General features: G+C 44.1%; 1 protein-coding gene across 3 annotated transcripts in view; it reads right to left on the bottom strand.

Annotated features, from left to right (window-relative positions):
• GRIA1 (glutamate ionotropic receptor AMPA type subunit 1) overlaps window positions 1-10000 on the bottom strand; it is a 312704-nt gene that overhangs the window by 16602 nt on the left and 286102 nt on the right. The window lies entirely within an intron of this gene.

Here is a 10000-nt window from a genome sequence, read left to right as displayed (position 1 = left end):
GACATTTCAGGACATAGAAGAACAGATTCATCAGAAGGCCATGGTTGAGTCATTTTCCTGAGGCTCTCATAACAATCTGACTTCATCTGCTTGCCTGCTGCTTAGGGTTAAAAGAGAAAGGCAGTGAAGGGTTATGAGACTCTTAGGTGGAATCACCATGCTCAACAGTTGACAGCTTTGGAGGACCACAGACACCTGCTCCAGTAAATCAAGTTAGTATTTAGCAGATCCCAAGGCAGGGGTTTCTGGCCACATCAATGACAACATGTACAGGTAACATATCCAGGGCCATCTGCGAGGGCCAAGGGAGTGGATCGACATTTCTGTACCCACGATCCTCACTTGTACCATTGAGACCCTGTTCAAGTGTTGCATGTAAAGGTTTATGTGCTGGGCCCACTGGTGCATGAGTTAATGGCTGGAATAATTTAGTTGACTGGATTAACCTCCTTATCCTTCAATGCCTAATCTAGTTCTTTAGGCAAGGACTTGGCTATATTTTTAGGACATAACTTGTACCACCTCCCATTTCACCGCTTCCTCCTAAGGATTTCTCTGCTGATGGCGACACCTTAAGTTAAGGCTCATTTTTACTTAACTCAGCTGAGGTGGCTTCACAGGCCACCAAGAAGCAACAAAGGGATGAAGGAGAGGGGTTCAAAGGAGCTATGTTGATAGTAGACAGCAAGGGGTGATAGTGATGGGAAGGCAAATGGTGCATCAAATCCAGTCCTTTCCTCATGGCCTCTTGCTCTGATCCTTTTACTATTCTGGACTTTCTGATGCCTGTTCTATCCCACTGTTGAGTTTAGACAGTGGACAGGGCAGACATTTTTATTTTTATTGCCTTTGTTATTAGTTTGTTTTTGAAAGAGCTAAACTTTGGCTATTTGGTGACTCTAGTGTGATAAGAAGCATGTTGATCCCTCCCTGGAAAACACTTTTTGACTCACAGGAGCTCCCTTTACTACAAACATTACCTTTTATTTATGTTTGTCAGTCACTGGGCAGCTAACTAGACTGTGGCATATGGATCCCCAAAGGCAACAGAGAAAGACTCCAAATGCTGTTTGCTGCCTGAAAAGGAGTTCATATTTATGATTTCGCTTACCTCATATTGTGAGTTTAAATGTGGTAATTTTCAAGCTGGGAAAACAGTTTCCATTAACAGATCCTGGAAATGTACTCTTTAGTCTTGCAGATACCTTTGTGGGCCAACTCCTTCCCTTTTCACATGCTCGCTCTCAAAAACAAAACAAAACAATCCCAAAATCCAAAAAACCAAAGAAACCAAATGGACTCTAGGTTTGACAATACCCAAAGTACTTTGGCCCCAAGACTTTTTTCAGTGCAGGGATGTACAGCCACTACCTAGGTTTTGTGACCCTTCCTTCTCTCTCTCTTCTACCTCTCCATTTTAAGGGAATATAGGTAGAAAGACTCAAAGTGGAGGTGGGTGTCAGTACAGGGACAAAGGAAACTGGGCGTGGGAGGGGAAGGTGCAGGGAACAAGTGAAAGAGAGAATAAAGATTGGTGTTACCATGTCCTTAATTCTCATTTTTGCTGTGAGCTGGGTCTCCTCAAATAGACTGTTAGATCCCTGGAACACAGATAATGGTTCCTATGTTTTTAGGCCTCTCTCCTGACAACATTTAGTACAAGTGCTCCAGGCAGTGTAAGAGATTGAGAAAGAAATACTTTATTTTCCCCCAAATGAATGAATGAATGAATGGACAAAAATTAAATGCAATATCATCTTATGTGTTTCTAACTCAGCTGTCTGGCAAACTTACCTATCTGGAACATAATGGAAAAGGACCAGAAAGTGTGCAAAGAAAATGCACAGGGTCATGGGGTGATCATTGTGGTTGTTTTATTGAGGGCTTATTATGGGCCAGGCATTGTATTAAGTGCTTTACATGCATTATTTCATTGAATCCTATTTGGTTGTCATACTATTGCACTTTCCATTCCACAGACAAATACATAACTCACCTACGGTTCTAACCTAGCTCTGTGTGACTCAAGTCCATGCACATAACCAGCTTTCCAGAGATGCACTGACAAGCCCCCTCCAGTGCTCGCTCAGGTCCCACACTCGCCCAGTCATTTCCAAAACTTTTATTTTGCCCACCGCAGTGACACCCAAGGATCTCTATTCTCCAAGGCCACAGCAGAGCAAAGGCAGCAAATGAGGAAAACCTCCTCATAGGCCGTTTCATAAGATGCTAATTTACAACTTGACTTTTTTCCTTTCCTTTTTTTCCTTCCTCCCTCCCTCCCTCCCTCCCTCCCTTCCTTCCTTCCTTCCTTCCGACAGAAATGATGGTCCTAGAATGATGATCACTTGGGTTCTGGTTCTGGTTCTGGCAAACTGTCCTATAATACGTGTTTTCCAGAAGATCCACCGTATTGTAACCAATGCTGTTGAAAATTGATAATGATAGAACCCTCAAGAAAAGGTTATGCTCAACATGTTCAAAATAGAAGTTAAAGAGGTATAAATCTGATTGTAAAATAGTCCCTTCTAAAAATATTACAGGAAAATAAAAGCCAAGAACTTAATAAGATAAGAACCGAGATATGTGCAAAATCCAGGGTCCTGGATAGCAGAGGCCATGCTCCGGACTAGCAGTAGTTTCCAGACATCTAGATTTCATGGATGTGGAAAAAAATATAGTGCAGGTGGAAGAACTAACACAGATGTGTTTTAAATGTTAACTTTGCTAAATAAAAATGTTTAAAGAGAGCAACCACCATCTAGCATCACCTCCCTCTAACTGAATTGATGACACTCGAAGAGTCAAAGAAGCAGGAAGGATGACGTTTCAGAATGAATTTAGACACATTGTCCTTATTTTCTTCTGTAATTTGAATAAAAAAACAGAACTGCAAGGATCTTAGCAAGGCATTTATAAAGGGCTCAAATATTGATGTTAGTTATGACATTTTACTTGTTTGAGTAACCAGATCTCTAGCTGAACTTTTCTTATGCCAAATCCTGTGCTTTGAATCGAAACAAACAAACAAACAAACAAACAAAGAAACATAAAGCAAACAAACAAAACAGAATCAGGTATGGTCCTAATTTGGCAGAGTAAGAGTCATCTGAAAATTCCCAGATTGAGACAGATGTTCAGTATAAGGGTGATGATGGTCCTGGGTCGTCAGGGAATGCAGCTAGGCCTGTGATCGCGGACATGGTGATGTGCATGACATTCACTCCCCAAGACGGCCAGTGAGCAGAAGACACCCTCAACTTCCTGAGCCCTGATCCTCAGCCACGGGAGCTGATGGGTCCAGGGGAGCCTTTGAATTAATGAATTATCTTTGGAAATCTTGGGGAGAGAGTAGTTGGAATTCTGGGAATATATTCTTTAGGATGACTTTGTACTCATTAAGGTTCAATGTATTCAACTTTGCCACTGTGAAGAAGTATATTATCATGTACTTGCAGGGATATTAAAGTTTGGAAAAAGCGAAAACAGCCAGGGGAGATATTTCAGATGATTTTAACTGGCCTCAACTTATGAAAAGCTAAAGAGTGAATTTGGGCCTTCAATTCTAAAGCAATTGTCCACACTTCCACTCTTTCCTTCAAAACCTTGAATTCAAGCATCTTAGCAGTGTTGTTTAAAACAACGCTTGGAGTTGATGCTCAGCCTGCACTGATATGCTTGGCTCCTCCTCCTCCAGAGGGAGCTTCAGTTGTTTTGTTTTGTTTTTTTGATTGCGCCGTGCGGCACGCAGGATCTTAGTTCCCCAGCCAGAGATTGAACCTGCGCCCCCTGCAGTGGAAGCCGCAATCTTAACCACTGGACCGCCAGGGAAGTCCCAAGGAAGCTTCAGTTTTAATCAGACTAGGCTTCTAGGCATCCTGCTCTCCTTCAACCAGTGTGTTTCCTCCTGCTTCTATGCACGTGCATCTTCCTGTTCTCCTTAATTCTTTCTTAATATCTGGTTGCCCTACAATGCTCCTCATGTTTTCCTTGAACACTTGATTTCTCCTTGACCTTTCCTTTAAAATTCCCTGACACCTAGCAATCAATTCATTGCTCTGCCCACCATTGTTTCATGTGTATTATTAGCCTTAGCCTTTCACTTGATTATAAAGCCTTTGGAGTAAAGAGTTGATGTCTTTGGGTCAGCTCCCCAGATATTTATGAGGGCCAGTTAAGTGTCAAGTACTGTGCTAGGTAATTAGTAGGAATGAAGTTATAAACCTCATCTTTCAAGGAATGTACAGTCTAGTGTGGGAGGCAGAAAAGCTTTTCAATAGTCCATGGAAGGCTAAATCTGATTTTACAACAAGGGGTATGGAAGTACCAGAAAAGAGAGAGAGGTTAGTTCTGATAGTGGGTGGAAGTGAGCAAACCTTCAGGGAGTCCTCTGTGCCAAGGGAAAAGGGATATCAGAAGCCCTGAGATAGGAATTACAGGGCCTGGGAAGTGTGGTCATGATGAGGAGAATTTCTGGGAGATGAGGTTACAACTGCTGAGTCCCAGCTGTGAACATCCTTGAATTCTATACTAAGAAGTCAACATTTTACCTGTGGGCCAGGGAGGTATGGAAGGTGTTTAAGCAGGGAGGAGCCTCAGACCAGCAGCCCTTCTATACTAAGCACTCAGTACTAAGTCAATAGGCATCAATTAATTACCCAATGTAATGACTCATGTAAGAGAAACAGATAACATCAAAAGTTGTAACCCTGGATCCAGGGATAATGGAGTTGATAGGTCAATGCAAAGTAAACAGGGCTTACTTGGAAACTTGGGCTTGGTTGTCAGTGGAGGAGGAATTAGGTTTATTCTCTGAGATGCTGGAGGGCAGTATTAGATCAGGGAGACAAAGCCACAGGGACACACAGATTGCTGCTCAGTAGGGTGGCAAATGTTGGAGCTGTTAGAGCTCTCTGGGAATTGTTATTTGAAAAGTATCAATTAGGTAAGACATTGCTGGTGGGACGACTCCTTGTCAAGAAAAACATGGAGGGAATTCATGAACGGGAGGCAAAGTTGGGACTCAATCAGTGGGTCCCAGAAGGCTGGTCCAATGAGCCATGCCAATTTGTTTTTTTTTTTTTTTGAGCCATGCCAATTTGTGATGAAGTTTTTACTTATCAATGGGAAAATGAGAAAAGAGGGTTGCATAATCAGTTTTCAGAGAGCCGAAGTTTTCCATTGAAACGACAATCCTTTGTGTGCAATTGATGATTTGCTTTCTTCTTTTTTACTGTTAACACATTTCTTCTCTTACTAAATGATGTTGAGGAGAGACGGTAAGTTTTTGTTTTGTTTCTTTTCGTATCTTTCCTTGGTGAGATAAAAAACTGTCAAATGTCCCACGCCACCCCCATTTCCTTTTTGGGCATTGATGCTCTGTGATCTCTCTAGCCTGGGAACCACTGGGCTTCCAGGAGAAGAGGCTTCAAGGGGCTCTGCATCTGCCCTCAAGAAGGGGGAGTGTAGCTACTGATGAGTGAGATTTGAAGACATTTAGGGGGAGCCATGAAGAGTGGGAATTTCCGTGCACTGGATAAAGGTCAATGTACAAGCGAGTATGGTCATTCTAACTCTTCCTTCCATGGGGCTGGGCGCTTCCAAGGCCCAGGGTGCTCTCTCTGTGCAGCAGGCCCAGCCACTTCCTTTCTCCCGTACACTTTTCCCTTCATACGGCCACGGCCTGTGGAGGAGGAGGAGAACACCGCTTCTGCTGAGGGTTTTGGGGAGACACCTTCTCTGGTTGTTTCTGTTCCTTTGTTCAGATCAAACCGGGTTCATTTTGCTGGGAGTGAGAGGCCAGAGCTTTGGCAAGAACCGAAGCTTGCTTGACCTGCCATGCCTGGGGCAGGTGGGGATGCGTGATTGAGTCTAGGATAGGACTGGGTGTTTGGAGACCTGGGTCTGGATGGCACTCTCTTAATCGTCTCCCTTTTGGACAGTGGTCTCTAAGACCCCTTCTGTCCATAGTCCAGTCTGTGACGTTGTCAGTGTGGACCATCTAAGGCAAACACTATCACTGGGCAAAAAGCAAAGGGTCCGTAGGACTCTTCCGGTCCAGTAGCTTGTGGTGGTGGGTGAAGTGGGAGAGGTTAACCAATGACCTTCCAAGTGGAAGGAAATAAAGAGTTAATGCGGTTATATCAGGAGCCTCCATTAAAATGCAGACATCCTCAGGTCTCCCTAAGGGTCAAAGTTGCCTTCACAGCTGGCCATTCCAGGTAGTTTCCCCTCTTGAGTGTACCCAAGGGACAGACAGTTCTGTGATCTTAGGAGCAGGAATGTTGGTCGGGCAATGAGTCAGTCAGAACACAGAGGTTTTGTCTTTGGTTTCTAACTCTACAAAACAACACGAAGGAATTGGTTTAAAAGAAAAAAAAACAGCAGAGCAGGAATGTTGGTCGGGCAATGAGTCAGTCAGAACACAGAGGTTTTGTCTTTGGTTTCTAACTCTACAAAACAACACTAAGGAATTGGTTTAAAAGAAAAAAAAAAACAGCAAAAACACATATAGCACACTCTCTTCTCTCTCCACTTGGGGTTGGAGGAAAGAGTCTGAAGGCCTGATTTGAGTCCCTCAGTCATCTCTGATCAAGTTATATGACAAGTCCTGTAACTATACCTAGTCCCTGTTGGCCTGGGACTTTCCTGGTTTTAGCACTGAAAGTCCCGTATCTTGGGAACCTGCTCAGTGCTGGGCACACCAGGACAGCTGGTCATCCTAACAACTGTACCTCAGTTTCCCACTTGTAAAATGGGAATAATTCTCTTGCCCCAGCTGCCTGTATTGTGAGAATCAAATGAGGTGACAGATGTGAAAGTGCTTTGAGATTAATTCTAGACAAATTCAAGTGGCTGGACTGGATGTGCCATGAAAGCCATACCCCTGTGGGTTGGTACTTGTTCTGCATAGCACACTTTGCCGCTGTGGAACCTATTCATCTTTCAAGCTGCTAATGCATGTTGTTCTCTGCAATGCTTCCTGCAATGGCCCAGGCAGAATGGATCTAGCCTTCCTTTCTTTGCTGCTGTACTTGCCATCCAAATACAGCAGACTCATGACTTCATTATCCATCATACAGTCCTCCAGCTAGACTGAGATCTCTTTAATGGTAGGGGCCCTGCTCCCAGCATGATAGCTAACACAGTAGCTGTTTGATACATGTTTGCTGAATGAAGGAGTGGTTTTAAATTTCTAAGATATATGTTGTACCGCATGTTTCTTGAACCTCCACAAACTGCACACTAGTTTTACATGTGTGATATATGTTTCTGGCCCTGTAACTTTCTTTAGGGTCCTGTGGCTAAGATTACCTGATGCAGCACAGAGATCCAGATGGGGACCTGAGGTCTGGCCCCTGCAGCCAGGGGTTCTACAGACAGAAAGCATTTCGAAGGCACGTTTGATCCCCAGGCCACCCCATAATGTGAGACGCAGGTATCACCAGTTCGTGGCAGCTCACAGTAAACCACATCTGGTCTCGTAATGTAGGACCATCTGCCAGCAGCAGGCACATGGCTCTGTGTAAGACACCTCGGAGATGCTTGCCAAAAGATAACGGAGGGGGGCTTCCCTGGTGGCGCAGTGGTTGCGCGTCCGCCTGCCAATGCAGGGGAACCGGGTTCGCGCCCCGGTCTGGGAGGATCCCACATGCCGTGGAGCGGCTGGGCCCGTGAGCCATGGCCGCTGAGCCTGCGCGTCCGGAACCTGTGCTCCGCAACGGGAGAGGCCACAACAGAGGGAGGCCCGCATACCACAAAAGATAACGGAGGGAATGAATCAAAGTCTTCCCACCATTAACAGGGAGTGGAAACACCATTCAGGATGAGAGCCAGCCACTGGTCTCATCTTGGCCACCTCTGGTTCAATGAAAAGAAGAAAAGCTGGGCTCGTTCTAAGGATTGGCCAGCGGAAGACAGATGTCAATGTGAAAAGAATGTTGGGCAGACCAGCAGGACTATTATTTACTTGTGGACTTTAAAATACATAAAGGTCATGATGTAGGAGAATGATCTCCTCCAGTTACAGAGAATGGCTCCCAGGGAAGAAAGGCACGCTCTGATCTCCCATGTCCCCACCCCGGGCCTGAACCTGTCTCCAGCTCGCTCGCTCTCTCTCTCTCTCTCTCTCTGTCTCTCTCTCTCTCTGTCCCTCTCTCCCTCTCTCCCTCTCTCCTCCTCCTCCCCCTTTCCACTTCCACCTCCAGCCCCTCATCTCTTCCTTCAGCAGCTCTATGCCTAAGTATCTTGTATAATGGGATTCCATGAGAGATTTTCTATGAGAAAATGATTCCCCTGTGGAAAAACAGTGATAACACAGATGGAAAAAGAATGCATGAATTACCATCCCTTTCACTCTTGTACTGTATGCTTGCTGTGTCTTTTACCTGAAATACCTTTCTCCCCATCTTGCTGGTAGATATTCCCCCCACTGGTTCAAGGCCCTGTTCAGGGACTGCTGCTTCGTGCTAGAGGCCTTGCTAGAACTTCCACCCTGAGGAAGGGCAAGGTATTAACCCCTACCTGCATGGTTTTCCCACATTGCCTTACCTATTGATTGTTCAGTCAATGGATCTATCTGTCCATCTATCTGTCTGTCTTTATGGTACTTCCTCTCTTCTTTGGATTATTGTTAGTTGTTACTGGGTTGTATCTCCTTTCCTTCCTTCTCCCTTAACTGTGACAGCACTCAGAAATTTCAGTAGTTCACACAAAAATCACGATTACTAGTTTCTTTTGAAAAATGAGAAGATCTGGCAATATTCCCATATGGCAATATTAGACAAGAACTGAGTGGAAGCTGTCCCCTCTAGATAGGCATATACTCTTTCGTTCACTAAGTCCCCACCATGTCCTAGGATACCCCAGAGACCGTCACTTCTCCATCTACAGCGTAGCATAGTGGATAAGAGCACAGGCTCTGAAGCTGGACTGCCTAGGTTCAAATTCTGGTTCTGCCATCTGCTAGCTGTTATGACCTTTGATAATTTACTTAATGTCTCTGTGCCACTGATTGATTATCTGTAAAATGAGGTTCCTAATAATACCTACGTCATTGGGTTTTTGTGAGGGGATTACATGAATTAGGGAATGCATATGCGGATTTAGAGGGTCTTGCCGTATATAGCAAGTGCTCAATAAATATTAACTATAATTATTATTTACCCTAAACTGTGGTTTTGTTTCCTCATGCCTCTATTGAAAATGAAGAAACCACATACGGGTTTACCCCTGGTGCATTTCATTCATTTTCTTTTCCTGGCCCCTGGGGGCATGTAAGCTGCAGTCCCTGTGTTAGATTTTGGGATCTAATCTTGGGAGTGCCAATGTCATGATTTATGCCTCTTTGCTTTCCTTAAAAGTACTTATTTTAGTGCTCTGAGGATACTATACGAGGGATGTTAGTAGAGTTCAACTGCATTATCATGGTCATATACTTTCATGCTGCTCCTAGGATAATCACTGGTAGCAACGAAAGGCACTTTTAAGTCCCTTTAAGAGTTGGTTGATTTAATTTGTGTTATATGGTCTATGCAACAGGACTAGTATTTCCTGGTTCTCTGAAGTAGGCAGAGCAAACACATCAACTGACTTGATAACCTGCTCATAAAGTCACAGTATACATGGAAGTTGGCTGGGTAGAAATCAGTCCATGGGATATGCAATCAATAGGAGTTTCCTACAAGCTAAATTTTTTCTTAGGTTCTGTGGGACAGTTGGCCCTTGCTTTACTGAACTGTACCTTGAATTATAGGTGGGGAGAAATAAAAAGCAGTAAGAGGAAAGAGACTGGAGTGGGGAGAAGTAGTGTTTATGGGACTCAAGGAGACTGGCTTGACTAGTACTATGATTTTTTTTTAACATATTTATTGGAGTATAATTGCTTTATAATGGTGTGTTAGTTTCTGCTTTATAACAAAGTGAATCACTTATACATATGTTCCCATATCTCTTCCTTCTTGCGTCTCCCTCCCTCCCACCCTCCCTCTCCCACCCCTCT

Source organism: Physeter macrocephalus, chromosome 8 (genome assembly GCF_002837175.3).
Source record: "Physeter macrocephalus isolate SW-GA chromosome 8, ASM283717v5, whole genome shotgun sequence".
NCBI lineage: Eukaryota > Metazoa > Chordata > Mammalia > Artiodactyla > Physeteridae > Physeter > Physeter macrocephalus.
The sequence above is the reverse complement of the archived record's forward strand: the minus strand, read 5'-3'. Positions and strand labels throughout refer to the sequence as shown.